At 37.1% G+C, this 16,948-nt stretch overlaps 1 pseudogene; it reads right to left on the reverse strand.

Annotated features, from left to right (window-relative positions):
* Positions 1-449: 449 nt before the first annotated feature.
* LOC125390660 (5S ribosomal RNA) lies at positions 450-568 on the reverse strand (annotated as a pseudogene).
* Between the last annotated feature and the right edge of the window lie 16,380 nt (positions 569-16,948).

Below are 16,948 nucleotides of genomic sequence, written 5' to 3' on the forward strand. Positions count from 1 at the left end.
TCATAGATCAATGCCTTATTCAGCTAATATAAGTGAAACTTCCTCCTTCAGCATGTGGGAATAAATACAGTTATCCACAGCCAGAAATTAAGCAAAGGGTAAAGGACACTGAAACACTCAGTTCTAAATGGGATGCCCCCATCAAATCTCACCCGTCAGATCTCAGGGGACTCTGTGTAAGAGACATGATAGGAGTGTCAGAACAGAGAGGATGGAAGACATCAAGGCCCTCTAAATCTCCACGATCAAAGCACATATAAACTCACAGAGACTGAGGCAGAACACGCAGAGCATATACTGGTCTGCACCAGATCCTTTGCATATATGTATGGCTTCCAGCTTAGTGTTTTCATGAGAGTAGTCCTGAGTGTGCTAGAATGAATAAGGTTCTGATTCTTGTGCCTTCTCTTTGGCTCTTTTCTTTCTGTTAGTTAATCTTTTTGTTGTTGTTCCTACAGCACCTGGTATTCCCAAGTGCTCTCCCATCCAAGTACTAACCAGGTCTGACCCTGCTTAGCTTCTGAGATCAGATGAGATCAGACATGTTCAGCTTGGTATGGCTTTAGACCTGTTAGTTAGTCTTGTTGAACTTCAAAGTGATAGCTTTTGTTTTATCTTATACTTTAGTTTGTTCTATTTTATGACTATCTCTTAGAAATCTTCTCTTTTCTAATGAGAGATAGAAAGGGAGTGGATCTGAATGGGAGGCAAGGAGTACAAAGAGGGGAAACCATAATCAAGGTACATTATGTGAGAAAAAAATCTATATTCAGTAAAAGGAATAAAGAAAATAATTAAAGACATTTAATGGAGCTTAAATGTTATTGAAGCAAGAGCAGTGTCTTGAGCTTTGTACATTTGGTTGCTACAGAATTACTTTTGGCTGATGAGAGTTTGCTCTAGGCTGCTTTTTTTTTTGACAGTGTTAAACTCTGTAACACTGGTGGACTCAGTGTTTCAACAATCTTCCTGTCTCACTGTCTCAGCCTCTTTAATGCGGGCATTTCAGTTCTCAGTCACTATTCACTGATCTAGGGTTCACTCTTTAAGTCATTCATGAGGTTGACCTTCGGCAACTTCTTTTCTTTTCCTCTGAAATGACGTATAATACCCTATTTCCTCAGTTAACTGTAATGTTGGTCTACTGCAGTTAATAAAATGGTTATATATTGACTATTGGGATGTACTACTTTGCATTGCTATAAATATTGTGACTGCTTATAACTTTGTAATGACTTCATAAACATGATTCACTGCACTAATAAACAGGCAGGACAGCTGCAGAATATGGCTATTCCTCCATGCTAGTTGCTTTGGCCTTGATAGTCGGAGACAACTTTTACTTCCTTCATTAACAGATCCTTAATGGATATTTTCTGTTAGCATATGGTCTCATTAGAAAAAGAAGATCCTAATAGGAAGGGTTAGGATTTCTTATGACTAGTGGAAACACTTAGATGAATCAAATTATCTCTGTTTTGGTAAATATTCCTAGAATTATCAAAGTTAAATGTAGAGTTGATTTAGGGTGAGGGACAAGAGAAGGGCACAGTTTCTGCTTCCAGTGCTAGTGACGATTTGTCTAATTTAAGGCATTACATCAAAGGGCACTCTGCTGTCAGCCTTTGGAGGTCACAGGAGAATGGGCAGGAGGTCCAGCAGTGAAAATAGCCCACCAATGATTTTCTATTTAATTTGCGCTTGTTTTAAAATGTGGAGTAATTGAATGTTTTTGGCTTTGGCAGTCCACTTTTCATTCTAAGCTTGTATGTCCTACAGGCACTAAGTTGTCATTCAGTGCTCAGTCCCAAAAACAAAACAGCAAAGAGAATGTGAATCAGTTTGCAATGTTTATCCTTGAACTGCAAAATTATTTGACTACTGATCTATGGCATCACCCCAGCCTCATACCTAGTGTGTGTCAAGTCCTATGGTGGTATACAAATGAAATCAGAGTAGTTTTCTTAACAATTCTAGTCTAAGGTCCTGGAATTCAATTTTGTTTCCCTTAACTCCTAGTTTAGAGTTTGAACATACTGCTTAACACTCGTATTTAACAGCTACCACACTCCAGAACCGTGGAGAGTCACATGGATACAGTAGTCAGCTCCATGCTTTTTTAATCTGTGACATCACCGAATCACTGTGATAAAGCTGACATGGTTCAGTTGATCTGAGATTTATAACATATACATGAAAAAAAAGAAAGAAAGAACAAAAAGAAAAGAAAATACCCCATGCTTTGATCTTTGGTTAATTCCTTATGCCTCCAAATATCATCACAAACTAAAGGTTCTTATGATAACTATATAGTAGTGAAACTCACACCTAAAGCATACCAGTTTTCCCCTGTGCAAAGACATTCTCACTGCTATTTTTTTCTTTATCCTTCCTGGTCTAGCACTACACAACCTGAATAGTCTCATTTACTTTCCTTTAAACCTGCCTCAGCATAACATAATCAGTTCTTGCTAAGACAGTATTGTCTTATGATAATGAAAACACATGAATATGTAATCACTGTTGGAATTTTAAAAAAAAAGCTGCTAGAACTTTTCCACACCAAAAAGTAGAGTAAGTCTATCAAGTCAGAGAATAACAATAACACCGTGTTATTGTTTCATCTCATGGTTTAACATATACTGCAAAGGACGGGATAACGCGTGGAGCCATGCCAATGTTGGGTATTTACATTGTACCTTAAGATGTGTTGTGCTTTCCCAGGATGTATTATAATCACTGAGATGCAAATTTCCAAAAGAAACGTTAATATTGATGAATGAAACAAAGATATGGGAAGATAATCTTCATAAAGTAATGCAATGGAATATTTTAAAAAAATACATGCTAACAGTCAAATCAGAAACTAAGGAGCAGGGACTGGAGAGATGGCTCAGTGTTTAAGAGCACTTGTTTTTCTTGTAGAGGATGACAATTCAATTCTCAGTATCCACATGGTGGCTAACAATCACCCACAACTCTAATTCCAGGTGATCAAACACCCTATTCTGACCTCAGTGAGCATGCACATGATCCACACACATACTTAATACAGTCAAACATTGATATACACAAACATGAAATAAAAAATTAAAAACATTCAAAAATAAACTAAGGAGCAAATGAAAAGAGCTGGCGCAGATTTTTAAAAAAAGGACAAACAGGTGGTAGAAAAATTACACAATATCATCACTTAGCGTTAAGTATAAATGAGATAATTATTCCACTTAGAGGTGAAGCATTTTCACGATGATATACAACAGGAAGCTAGAAACAGTTATACTGGTTTTAAAATAGATCCTCTTGGCGTTGGTGAACTCTCATTAGATCAGTCCCCTTGTGTCAGTGGGTGATCGCACCCCTCGCGGTCCTGATTTCCTTTTTCATGTTCTTCCTCCTTCTGCTCCTCATTTGGACCTTGGGGGGCTCAGTCCGGTGCTCCAATGTGGGTCTCCGTCTGTATCGCCATCCATCGTGGGATGAAGGTTCCCTCTGGTCTTGCCTTCTTTGCTCACGTTCTCTTTCCTTCTGCTTCTCGTTTGGACCTAGGGAGTTAAGTCCAGTGTTCCAATCTGGGACTGAACAAGCACATGATCCAACCAGATTCTCTGAATGTGGCTGGCCCGGAGTCTTTCTGAAAAGCCATTGACAATGACACTGGGACTTGTTTCCTCTGCATATACTGGATTTTTGGGATCCAGTCTGTTTGGATACTCACCTTCCTGGACCTGGAGGGAGGGGGGAGGAACTTGAACTTCCCACAGGGCAGGAAACCCTGATTGCTCTTAGGGATGGAGAGGGAGGAGGAGAGGGAGTGGGGGGAATGGGAGGGTGTTGGGAGAAGGGGCAGAAATGGAAACTTTTATAATTTAATACTTTGAAAAAAAATTTTTTAAAAATCTCAAAAAAAATAAAAATAAAGAATGAAAAGAAAAAAAATAAATAAAATAAAATAAAATAGATCCATTTCAAGTGAAAAGTTTTAGCTGGAAAAATCCATATTGACTGAGAGTTAAGTGTGGAACACAATGTATTAAATACATGCTAGTCATAGTTGAGAATTAGGTGTGAAATAGTGAAATACAATGTACTAAATAGATGTTAATCAGATGGAACTGATTTGACTACTTTTCCATTTTATCACTTAGTAGTACAACTAGAAAGACCACCAGAGATCAAAAATACTTTTTATTGATGAAATACCAACTCCTCAAAGATTTGCAAAAAATATCAAACAAAAATATGCAAAATTTGACATAATTAACCTAATATTTTCACAATGAAAATGTAGAGAAACCTATAATCCTATTAGGATATATAATACATTCCTCACATTGTTTGTTAGATTTAATAGCCAAAAAACAAGTGAGTCTGTAGAAAATCTGAACTGGATTTATCTTTCAGCTTCACCTAGCAGAAATTTACAGAACACTGTATTTAATAGTTGGATAGTTGCATTATTTTAAAGATTACATATAGCATGTATCAAGTTAATCGATTTGACAGGTCACATTTCAATTTGTTAAAGAAAAGAAATAATAGAAAATATCACATTTGTGTAAAACATTACATTATAATCACAAGAATCTACAAAATTCTCAACTATTTGAAAATTAAACAATAGATTGTCTGCATACTTATGAAGTCGAAGAAGTGAAATAATAAAATATTTTACAGTGTGTAAAATTACAAACACTGAAGGAAATCTACAAAATGTAGGTAGAGTTGTACTTAAAGTGTATTTTTTTGAGTCTTTAAATAGTCTCTGGAAACAGAGTTTCTAGGCTTCAGGATCTAAGCTAGAGAGAGTCAGAATTGTTCTTAACTAATCATTTACTTAGTGTATCAGCATACATTTATGACAATCTCATTCAGCCATCTGGAAATAAAGCTGTTTTGTTTCTTTTTGAAACAATGCCCCACAGTATACCTCTGGCTATCCTGGAACTCACTATGCAGACCAGACTGATTCACAGGCTGCCAGTAGAGATCCTCCTGCCTCTGCCTCCTAATTAAAAGCATCAAGCACCACACATAGATAGTGATAGACAGTCGATGGGAAATGTGTATGAAAATATACTCTTGATGGTAAAATTATGGATCTCTTTGTCCCAAGCCTAGAATCAAGATGAAGCAAGGGTATTCTTTCTCATCTCTTCTATTCACTTTTGTGCTAGAGATTCTAGTCAATAAATTATTCAAGAGAGTAAGCTTATAAAGGTGTGGAAGGAGAAAAAAAACGAAACTTCTTGCTAAAAACATGCTTACTGATAAAGGAAGCTACAAAAAAAAATGGGGCCTAGTAAATATCTCAGAGGGAAGACAGAGATTTCACATGAGCTGAAAGCCAGATTTGGATCCCCAGAACCAACTGTGGAAAACGAGAATGGACCCCAGCTCTCCTCTGACTTCCATATGCTTGTCATGGCATAGAAATGCAGGCAAGTACCTGTGTATATACAATACTGTTAATTGCAAAGACTTCAAAAAAAAAAACTATAAAGACTTTCCAACATATAAAGGAGAGGATGTGGGGTGAGGGGAACACTCATCCATTGTTGGTGGGAATGCAAACTTGTGCAGCCACTGTGGAAATCAGTGTGGCGGTTTCTCAGGAAATTGGGAGTCAACCTCCCTCAGGACCCAGCAATTCCACTCTTGGGAATATACCCTAGAGATTCCCTAACATACTACAAAAGCATTTGTTCTACTGTGTTCATAGCAGCACTATTTGTAATAGCCAGAACCTGGAAACAGCCTAGGTGCCCCTCAATAGAAGAATGGTTAAAAAAGGTGTGGAACATATACACATTAGAGTTTTACTCAGCGGTAAAAAACAATGACATCTTGAATTTTGCATGCAAATGGATGGAAATAGAAAATGCTTTACTGAGTGAGGTAAGCCAGACCCAAAAAGAGGAACACGGTATGTATTCACTCATAAGTGGATTCTAACCATAATTAAAGGTCTTTGAGCCTATTATTCGTGATCCTAGAGAAGCTAAATAAGAAGATGAACCTGATGAAGATTATTTAGCTATCCACCAGGAGGTAGGAAATAGACAAAAGTCCCAGGTAACCTCGGGTGCATGGGGGGCGGGGGTGGGTAGGAGGGTTGTTGGAAGGGGAGAGGGTTAGAGAGAAGGGAGTAGGGGAGGAATGGGGAAAGCTCGGTGGACCGGGATGGGGGGGGGAGGGAGGAAGGATGAATATGGGATCAGGGAAGAATATATTTCAACTAAGGGAGTCATTTTAGGGTTTACAGGAGACTTGATTATATATGAGATCCCAGGTCCAAGAAGAGATCCCCAGATTGTTCTCTGGACAGAGGAGAGGGTGCCTGAACCGGCCTTGGCCCATAACCATACTGATGAATATTTTGCTTATCACCATAGATACTTCATCTGGCAAAGGATGGCGATACAGACGGAGACCCACATTGGAGCACCGGACTGAGCCCCCCAAGGTCCAAATGAGGAGCAGAAGGACGAAGAAAATGAAAAAGGAAATAAGGACTGCGAGGGATGCTATCACCCACTGATACAAGGGGACGGATCTAATGAGAGTTTACCAAAGCCAGTTGGACTGGGACTGAACGAGGACGTGATCCAACCAGATTCTCTGAATGTGGCCGGATTCTCTGAATGTGGCTGGCCCGAAGTCTTTCTGAAAAGCCATTGACTATGACACTGGGACTTGTTTCCTCTGCATATACTGGATTTTGGGGATCCAGTCTTTTTGGATACTCACCTTCCTGGACCTGGAGGGAGGGGGAGGAACTTGAACTTCCCACAGGGCAGGAAACCCTGACTGCCCTAAGGGACGAAGAGGGAGGAGGAGAGGGAGTGGGGGGAGTGGGAGGGTGTTGGGAAGAGGGGCGGAAATGGAAACTCTTATAATTTAATAAAATTACTTTCAAAAAAAAGTCCAACGAAATTGAATCGATATTTTAAAAAATGCCTACATTTCTCTGTTCATTGTAGCCCTATTTGCAATGGCCAACCTATGGAGATAACCAAAGTGTCATTAAGGATCAAAGAAGAAAACACAATATTTGCATATAAACATTGAACATGGAGTATTATGTACCCGTAAAACTGAAGAAACAATGCCACTTGTGACAAAGGGGATGATCACAGAAGACAAATAAATGATGTTAAGTAAAGAAAAAAGACAAAGAGGACACCCAACATGATCTTCCTCATGAAAAGGATCCATGGCATCCAAAGAACAAAGACAGACACAAGAATACCAGCAGACACAATTTGGAAAACTGACAGTTTTTAAAGGAATAAAAATTACACTACAGTTTAATTTTTTAAGCCATTTGGCAAAGAATGAGCCATTTTTAACATTTATTTACTTGTGAAATAAAACGTGTCAATAAAGAAAATTTTCAAAAATACAACAATGAGAGCTTTGCTATATTTTTACATTTGTCATTAAACTGTGATAATTGGAAGGGTAATACTTTTTGGTATACTATATTATAGCCCAGGAAACCCACCAACTGGTGCAGGAAGAGTTTTATGGTAGGTTCTTATAGCTCGGTATGACATCATGCAGTTTTAGTATATTATAAGCTTTGGAAAGATCCCAAGAGGCATGTCCATTCTGAGCTCAAATTCAGTCATTCATTCTGCACATAGCTTGAAAACTGTTCCCCCTCCCCCTTCTCAACTCCTGTGACAAGAATTGATGAAGGAATGTTGATTGGTTATCATGAGGTCAAAGCATTTTTGTTCTCCATTTTCTACATTATTCTCAAATATACTGCTTTGAATAACTCAGAGTAAAAATGAACAAAATTATAATGTAAATATAGATTAATCTTTATGTCTCAGAGAAGAGAATATCATCCTAATAAGAACTGAGACCTAATGGATATAGTCTATTGTTTTTTAAAAGAAATACAGTAAATACAGGGGAGTGAGATAACTTAGCAGGTCAGGGTACTGCTGTCACACCTAATTACCCGAGTTTGGTCTCCAAAATTCACATTGTGGGAGGACAGAATTGATTCTAAAAATTATCATCTGACTTCTATATGTATGCCATGGTACACACACACACACACACACACACAAACAGAGAGAGAGAGAGAGAGAGAGAGAATATGAAAAGATATATAAAGTTTTCAATTAAGTAATGACACTGACATTGAGATATTGGTAACAAAATTAGTAGGTAAATACGCAAGAATGAAGGAATAGGTGCACATGCTAATTTACTCATCTTGTTGTTTAAAATGATAAAGCACAATTCCAGGTTTAACTGTACTGCTTAATATATTAAAGGTACCATTAGGATAAAAGTGAGATTAATGATAACATTAATTACAGTAACAGCATATAACAATTGTATTATGCTACCAGTGTTATTCAGATTTTATAGTAGAGGAATCCAAGGCACAGACAAGCTGTAACTCATGTAGACTTAAATTGTTAGCAAGTAGCAGAGCTAGGAAGACAAACAAATTAACCAATAAAATGGGGTGATCAAGGCAGGGAAGATAGAGAGAGTGAGACACTAAAAATGTACTAATTTCTTCATTCTTTTACACAATCAAAGGAGGATATGCATGCTATTTAAAATCACTATGTTAACAATGTGATGTATATGTGATTTTAAGTAAGAACAATCTCCAAAATACTTAAAACACAGCACAAACCTTTAACACAATAAGATTTAACACATACAGATTCACATAAGACATAAGTCCTGGTTTTAAGTATATATAGATAAAAAAAGTTTGAAAGGTAGAACATACAAAATATACAGAATAAATAATATTAATAAAAGAAAAATCTATAGCTGAGGTATTAAAATAAAGAATATGTACAAAATATATAAAAATAATTATCCACACAGAAGACATATTTTTAAAAGAGGAATATGAAAATTTGGAAATTTTATGAGTAACTATAGGGATTTACATTTGTCCTCAAATACATGTATGAAAAATACGTAAAATGGAAGACTCACAGAACATGAGTGTTGGGAGGTGGGGTGTGGGAATAGGATCGTGATCACAAATGAAATTAAAGGTATTACAGAGGAAATAGGATTACTACTGTCCCCCTTACCAGATAAATTCTATCTCCCAAGTGTGGCACATCAGTATGACCAACAGCAGATGTCAGCCCCTCCACCTTGCATTTTCATGTTCTGTAGCTGTGGTTGAGAAAGTTCTTGCTGAGCATGTTACGCAGTCTGTGATCCTTTACTAAATCAGTAGAACCTGGACTAAAATAGCATACAAACTTACGTTAGGTCACTTCCAACAAAGACACAAAGAGCCATGATCAGCAAGATCAAGCTTCAATTCTTTACTAAAAGCAATAAAGTCTAATAAAACACACACCACAAATCATCCTCTCCAATCAGCATACAGCTCAGAGGAATCTCTGCTTGAAAGAGCCTCCCTGTTGTGCAGTCACTGGAGACAATGCTCCTGTATGTCAAATTAGCTTCTGGGGCCTGATCCTGACTCACGCATCTCTTGGATCTAGGGCAGAGAGAGTTTTGTAATGAGCCAGGTTCTATATGTGCATAAATGGAGCTATTTATACACCTGATGACTAATACTCATTTTAATTAAATGACATAATACCCATAAAAATTTAAGTACAGTGTGTGGCACAATGCTGTCTCTGTAAATAATTATCATCATCGTCATCTGAAAACATAACTGTTTTAGACATCTGAGCATTGTCAGTTTATTTCACTGTTGAACATAATGGAGCAGCTAGTCCAAAAATATTTTTCATACATATGTATACCTGTGTGGTGATATGTTTGAAGTTTTAGAGGATAAAAATATTATATTTGGTGATTTGATTGATAATACTGAATTTCTCAGAGACAATGTTCTTTTCTATTTATATTGCACAGATATGGTTTACTTCCCACAATCTTGCCAGTGCTAGCTATTATTAGTCTTTATTTTATCTTACCATTTTGGCAGACAACATAAAAGCTCATTTTTAAGATTTGTGTCCTCCTGATTAATAACGACACCGAGACGCTTGAATACACTGCATTTATTCTTCAATTACTTAACCCTATGCAGTGCCTCTTTTCTAGTAAACGAATATTGTATTTATCTGTACGTGTTCAAGTGTGTGTATGTGCAGCTGCATATGTGTGCGCAGGCGCATAAATGTGAGTCCAGGTGATGAGCACACGGGTGTATGTGTAGAAGCCAGAAGTTGATGTCAGGTATCTTCCTCAATCGCTCTCCACCATACTGGTTTAGGACATAATTTGTCATTAAACCTGGAGTTCCTCAGTTTGGTTAGTCTGGCTGGCCAGCCAGGTCCTGGAGTCCCCTATCTTTGGTCCCTAGTGCTAAGAGTATAAGCACCTGCTGGTGAATGTGCCTTTGTCACCACAGGCGGTAGCAATACAAAGTGAGATTCTCGTGCTTCCACACCAAGCTCTTTACTGAGTCAACTCCCCAGGCTCTTTACCCTTGTAAGAGACTTCGTCACAATAAAGCTCTACAGCAAAGCATATGCACCCTGGAGTTAGGTTTTATGAGGTCAAATCTTGGCTTTAGCACTTACGGTGTGCATATTACGTCTCCTAGTCTCTCTTCTAAAACAAGTGCAGTTTATTAGCTAATTCATAGGTTTTTTATGAGGTTTATATTACTATCTTACTATATATTTTAGTACTATGAAAGCTTTCAATTTCCACATTTATTTTTTTCATATAATCCACAATAAATATAAGCATAATTATGGATTATTATCTGTCCACTTTTTAATATTTCTTATAGTAATCTGTACACTATTTTTATAAGATAATTAAAGGCAGATAAAATTAAGGCCATCCAAAGGAAAACACATTTATTCTCGGGGGTTGGAGTCTGATTTAAGGAGCCAGAGACCTGGGCATCTGTTTTGCTTTGTCTTCACAGTGCACAGTCTTTACTACACATATGTCCTTGTGTAGAAGTTCTGAAATCTGGTGCTTTAGGAAAGCAATGAAGAGAGTACTTTACACAACAGAGCTGGGTTGTAGAAGTTTAGTTGCCATGGTAAGCTGCTTTAATTGAATTAAGTTTTAAGTTTCTTGGGTACAAAGTCAATGCTAAAAAGTAAACAAGTGGCTGAGTCAAGAAATGGGTGGTACAGCATTAAATATTTTCTGAGAAACAGACCCCTGTGGACAATGAGTGATTTTACTCAATTTTTAGCACCTGTCTCACTGTCTAATTTACCTACCACTTTAACATCCATCTGCCCATTTTCCTATCCATGCAATATAAGAAACTGGTTTGTGCAATATGATAAACAGATTCACAAAAGCAAAGGTACAGTCTTCTTCCATGACCCTGAGAATTAGCAGAGCCATGACTAACAGTTCTGTCTCAAGTTGAGACTGAAGAGAGAAGACAGGTATCTCAGCTCAAAGAAAATCAGGCAGGAAGAAAACATCTCTTACTCTAATTAAATCCTTCATCAGATTGGATAACGCCCACATACTCCAAGAGGATAATCTTCACTTCTCAATTTACAGATTCAACTATTACTCTTGTGCACAAGTACCCTCACAGACATATCAAACTGAAGTTTTATCAAGCATATGGATACCCTGTGACCCAGTTAACTTCACTTAGTAAATTACCTACCACACATGCCCATGGAGATGTTACATGCATAACAAAAAATTACGAAAATGGAAAAGAGAAATTAAAAAGACAGCCTAAAATAAACGTAACTGCCAATAAAATGGGATCAACCCCCAACACATACAATCACAAAGAACAAAACAGACTCAGCTCTTTGTGTTTATATATATATGTATTTTTTACATACATATGTGTATATGTGTGTGTGTGTGTATAACAATAATCAATGAAAAGAGGCTATCAGTTTGAGAGCGGAGGGGACATGAACAGAGTTGGAGGGAGAGAACTTGGGAGGAACTTGAGGAAGAAAAGGGAAGAAGAGAAATCATGTGATTGTATTTTAATTAAAATATATAAAAGTAAATAAAAATGGGGAAAACGACTAAATCCCTCAACCTTTGAAGCAAATGTATTAGGTTGATTTTATCAATTGTTTTCTCCTTTTTCTTTCCCTCATGTGTTCTCACTTTCTTAGTCCTGAGAAGATTCATGCTAAAAACTTATCTGACAATAATCTCTGCCATTTACTTTCTAAATCATTTTCTCTGGGACAGGAGTTCCAGAACATTTATTAACAATGCAACTCATTCTTCTGTAACCAAGATTTATATTGACAGTTTTGAACAGAAGAAGAGTATATCCACTCTATTTTTCCCAGAACCTCTAACAACTTCTGGATCCCATAACAATCAAAGGACACAAACATGAAGTCCCTCCTCCTGAAGGATATTGTCCAATAACACTTCACACAGCTATATCCAACAATTCTTCCATACTCCCTGCTCCTTTTGACAAAACACCTTTTAAGGTCATCTGTTGTTCTAGTCACCCTGAGTAGATATGATAGACTTTCTCACTGTAGAATGTATGCCAGGCAGAATTACACAGCTATGGGCAGACACTGTTAAAGTAAACGTTGCCTGAGCTGGTCATTATAGCATCGTTGTTTTGACTGAATTAATTCTGAGATGCAGCAGCATTATTCACAATATTGGATATCTTAAAACCAGATAACCTTCTCATATACAGAACAAAACCAAATTCTAGTAAAGTTGAATATTTCTCACATGTACCTTTAAAGTCAACTGTAAAATCATCTTCATAGAATTAAATTTTAAAAGATAACTCTTATTTTTTGTCATAACCCATAAATTCAGTTTGACTCTTGTATATAATACAGCTTTTTCTATATTCATTCTATATTTCATTTTTTAACTAATTTTGTTTTATAATTTTATACATGGGTACGGTTTATAAAATTTTTACTCCTCCCCATCCCTGTCTCTAAATTCATCCTATGCCCTGTAACTCACTCTCAAAGTCATGACCTCTATCGCCTCTTCTTTAATAACTATTGTCACACACACACATACACACACACACACACACACACACACACACACGCACGCACCCATGCAGAGTCTAGTTAGAATTGGTCACATGTATATGTATGAAAAGCTTATCACTTGGGATTAGATAACCTGCCAGGGGGCTCCTCTCTGTAGAAAACCGATTATCTTCTCAGCAGCCATTGGTTTCCTGTGTCATTTCCTTTAGGTTGGGGCTTTAAATGTTTGATTTGCTGGTGTGTGTGTTCCTTTTAAGACAATTGCTTCCATTTGCTAGAGAACACAGACTATGCAAGACCAAATAATTTAGTAATGAAAATAAATAGGAAAGCTAGGAACTGATTTCAGGCACATCTGACAAACAGTATGTGGAGGCCCAAAAATGTGAGCCTATTTCACCTTGTCTGAAGGTCAGAGAGTTTGAGGTTGATCATGGTTGTTAACAACTGTGGCTACACTCCCTGACCTAGGGTGTGGTTACTTCGTGTTTTAAACATTAAGATGGCCCATAGAGGTGTATGCTCTCCACCCTGACAAAGGATCAGAGAATTTAAGCATACTTTGCTCCTTATTTCGAATTAAGAAGTTTGACCTAGGGATTGGCTACCTTCAGGATACTTTGTCTAGGTGAGTTCATTGCCTAAACAACAGAATGCTTTTCTCTTGAGTTAATCAGTTAATGTCTCAAAGTATTGAAGCAAGTAACTGTTATAGTTGTCCTTTGTATCATGTTAAAGCGGTCTTTTGCCTTCTCCCCCATTTTGTATTGGGGTATAAAAGTATATGGAAAATTAAACACGGGGCAAACTCAGAAGTAAGAACTCAATAAGAGGCACTGAATATAACTCCTGGTACTATTCTATGTCTCTGTGATTCTTTCTTATCCCTGCTCCTTCTACCTAGCATTTCTAATCCCCACACCCCTAGCCTGAAATGTACAAACCTGTTGTAGCTAGGACCATGGCACCCCGAAAAGGTGGCCCTGGACATATGGCAGCCCAAAGTAGGGAGGCCTAAGACACAGTACTTTCTCCCTTAATATGTGACGCTCTTAGAGAAGGCAGAACAGTAGCATTCCCCTGGCATTTCTCCTTTAAAAGTAGAAGCTGAGCTTCTCAGATCTCAAGCCAAATTATTTATTAACAAACTAAGCATCCAGAGCCAAGGACAGAGCTCTGTAGCATGCTGTCAGGGAACTTTCTGTTGCGTTGGCAGCAAACCATTAGTCAATATGCTCTCTGCAGAGTAATTCCACCAACTACAAACTGACCTAATTTTAAGAAAAGCACATCCATCTATCATCATATTTACAAAAGTACAATGAAGCACTGTCAAAAAAACACCCTAAAATCTGAAAGATACTTTTGTCTACCCATATAATATTTTTTTAAGTTCTATCAGACTAAATTGGCTCATTTATTATTTAAGAAAATTTACTTGCTCTTACATTTTCAGTATTTTTCAGAATTTTTATACAAGCATCAATTTCTTTTGAATCTCTGAAAGGCAAAATTTATTATGGTGTACCTAAAGAATTGATTTTCAAAAGGAATACACTACATTTATAATAAAAGTATTATTTTAGAGATTGTACTTTTTGAACAATTGATTTGAGAGTTTCAACCTACACTGTCTAAAAAACATGCAGTTGCAGTTAGATTGCTGCAACTTTATGTACACTAATGGCCTAAAACAAATACATAAAAATACATATATATGCACATGCCTCCCAGCATCTACATACACAAATGGCTGATAGAAATACAGTGTCAATCTCACTCATCTCTAACAAGGTCTTCCAAGATTGGTCAGTGTGTTTTCTTTGCTTCTTCTGAAAGTCACATATGAGAAGTGATTCATTTGTTTCTTCTTGGAACCACTTTCCTCAGTGTCCTTCCAATCCCACCAACCTGCTTCTGTTGTTGGTGACACAGAAGCCTAGCATCAGCCACTGCTGTGACACATTCTTATGTCTGCACTGCACCTTCATCCCTTGAACTATCCAGGACACACAACAATCAAAATCATCTTTGCTTGGGTGTACATTATTCTCATGATTTCTGTGCACTAATTCTAAAAGGCATTATTCTTTCTCCTACCTTTTTTATGCATTTCCCTCAAGGTGGTATGGGTGCTTATATGACTTTTTGTAACTTGCTTTATTTGGGAACTCTTGGTTTCCTTCCCACATTTTTATATAATATTCCTGTTAGCTACTTTTTTTTTCAGAATCTGTGCTGCTCATGAAACATTAGGCTTGAAATTTAGCTGCTTATCTCTTCCTATGGAGAAGAGGAGAATAACCTATAGAAAAGAAGCATCCCAATAGTCTTTATTCTAATAACTGCATCAGTAGGCAGATTCATATATGTATATACTAGGAACCAGCCATGTCTGCTACATCCTATCGCTCCTTCTTCTTCTGTGCTTGAGAACATTGTATGAGATTCCTTTGGATCTCACTTGATAACATGTTTGGGGTATGGAAGAATGTTATTCCTTTTGTGGTTTGTATGTTCCCATCTCCTTTTTAGCTCATTTTCCAGAAGAAGATGAGTTATCTTACCAAATTAGGGTGTACATTGCTGAAAATTGAGTTGCTTCAAAATCTTAATATGCAGTGTGTCATCACTGGTCTTATGCAGAAATGCAGCTACCAAATGGAATACAAAAAGAGACACAGAAGGCCCAGCATAGTTAGGATGGGAAAGGATGGTTGAGCGATCAGATTTCTCATTCAGAATGCAGCAGGTCGGATCTTAGGATAATAGCAAACTTAGTGAGGAACAAATTGATCAACCCTGGACTAGGAAATTATGATTATGATGACAATGATGATAATAATGATAATGGTAAAACATATTTTGCATCAGTGTTCTTTCTTCCTAAGCAACTATCTCAGTGAGACCCCCATAAGATATGACACTATAAACACTTTGCCAGAGTGTCTAGGTTAAGTCAGAATAATTCTCTTAGCCATGTAGCCTAGTGAACTGATAAATGGTTGAAACTAGTTCTCATAAATTTTTGAGTGCATATAATTGTCATTGTGAGGCTAATTGCTGACATCCTCTATAATATTCTTTGCCTCCTTAAAATCTAAATTAATGTACTAGATTGACAGAGAGCAATTGGATTTTCTTCTGTGTGATAAATGATTTTCCTTTTTGTTTCCTATAAGACTTTAAAAGTTTTATTTAATTCATTTCATCCAATATATTTTGATCATATTCTTTTTTCCTCCATAATTCCTCCCAATTCTTACCAATTCTCTACCTAGACTTTCTCTTTCTCTCAGATATCAATACATACATACATACATACATCTGGGAAAACACAAACTAAACCAGAACAAGAAAGCTAAATGTCAAAGCAGACAAATCAAAAGAAAATAAAAAATTAGTAGGATAAAAAATAACAAACAAAACAAAATACACACAAAAGAATAAGCATGGAATATATTTAGTGTCTGCCAACTTCTCCTGAACATGAGGTCTGCCCTGAGATAGGACTGATATACCTAGTCACATGCCGTTTGAGAAAACTAATTTAACCTTTCCTTAGTTTTTAAGTATAACAGAGGGAAAAAAAGTGCTCCAAGTATATTGGTGTTCCTTTGTCTCAGGTCCCTGGTGCTGATGTCGGATCGTTTTCCACACTAAAGTGAGAAGAAGGCAGTGTCATGCGATCAGTTCCACCTGTCCAGATGTCTCATCCTAGAAAGAGTACCTGGTCTTTTTCTTAAAATTGGTTTAGATACCTGAAACCAAGTTGACAATGGTACTGAAATTGCCATGACTATTTTGGACCAGTAATCTGAGCTGGTGTGTGTGTGAGGAGTTAAGCCCAGTGTGGAGAGACACAGGTGTTTCTTGGATTACAGGAGAGTCAAAGTCAGAGATGAAATGGATATGGAGCTATGGCTCATTTCAGTACATGCACAACATATTATCTTTGCATC

Source organism: Myodes glareolus, chromosome 13 (assembly GCF_982192425.1).
Source record: "Myodes glareolus chromosome 13, mMyoGla1.1, whole genome shotgun sequence".
In the NCBI taxonomy this organism is placed as follows: Eukaryota; Metazoa; Chordata; class Mammalia; order Rodentia; family Cricetidae; genus Myodes; species Myodes glareolus.